This window comes from Sturnira hondurensis, unplaced genomic scaffold (genome assembly GCF_014824575.4).
Source record: "Sturnira hondurensis isolate 20B ecotype Veracruz unplaced genomic scaffold, ASM1482457v3 Scaffold0011880, whole genome shotgun sequence".
NCBI classification, from domain to species: domain Eukaryota; kingdom Metazoa; phylum Chordata; class Mammalia; order Chiroptera; family Phyllostomidae; genus Sturnira; species Sturnira hondurensis.
Window position 1 is genome coordinate 1,599,869 of NW_028084511.1, and position 1,147 is coordinate 1,601,015.

Below are 1,147 nucleotides of genomic sequence, written 5' to 3' on the forward strand. Positions count from 1 at the left end.
GAGACTCTATTATGGAAACTGAGGCTCCAGGGCACTGGGAACCTTTTTATAGCCTGCCTGTGTCACTGACAGAGTGAAGCTTTGAAGACACCCTTTCTCTGGGCCTCAGTCACTTTGTCTGGCGGACGCAGACTCATGGGAAGAGGAAAGAATACAGATTTGTGTAGCTCTGTCATTCGTAGCTTTGTGACCCTCGGCAGACTATGGGACATCTCTGGGCCTCTTTTCTCATCCATACAATGGAGATAATAGTAAGCATCTATTTCCTTTACGATTATAAAGATTAAATGAGATGGTACAATTAAAGTACTTAAAATGCTACATGGAACATCGCACTTATTGACAAATATTGAATGCCATTATTGTTACTTGTTTATCCTTAAGAGAGATACCCTATGTGCCCCATTTCCATGTTTTGCTTGTCAAGGAAGTTCTTCCAGATGTCTAACCTCGAACTATTCTGCTGCATTTAAAAGCTACTCTCTTCTGCTGGAGCACTAACGAGCGCCAAGCCAACTGTCTTTGGAGCACTCAGAGGACTTCGGAGGACTGGGCACTGGCAGGAAATGAGGTCTAGGAGTGAGTGGGTCCTCTGAGAAAGGAGATCAGAGGTTGTGAATCACCCCCGTTCTGCCTCTGGTCCTGTCCCTTGCAGGAGAGGGCCTAGGCCTTCGGTGTTCTGCCTCTGTCTGCCGGCCCCCCACAGAGGCCCTCTCATCTTGTGACACTGCTGGCCCCTGTGTCCTAGGTTCCATGACGTGCCGGGAAATGCCTGCAGCACCTGGTTCACCATGGACTCTCATTGCGTCCTGTGGACCCTCAGGCCTGTTTCCAATCTGGTACTGCCATCAGGGCCCAGGTGACCTAGGTTGGCTTCAGGAGACATTCAAAGCCGGAAGGGACATTCTGTCCCTCAGGAGAGAGGCCAGGCCTGCGCTCCTGTAAACAGGGCCCCTGAGGACGCCTGGCGCTGTTGCTAGGCCACGGCTGGGAGGCAGGGCTCCTGGGTTCCCCTCTGGCCTCTCTACCTGGCACGGTCTCCAGTGCTGCCATCCCACGTGGCTCCTGTATGCCCCACCCCCCGCCCAGCCCATCCCTTTGGCCATGGCTGAATTATTAATATAATTGCTGAGGAAGCTGTTTGTGT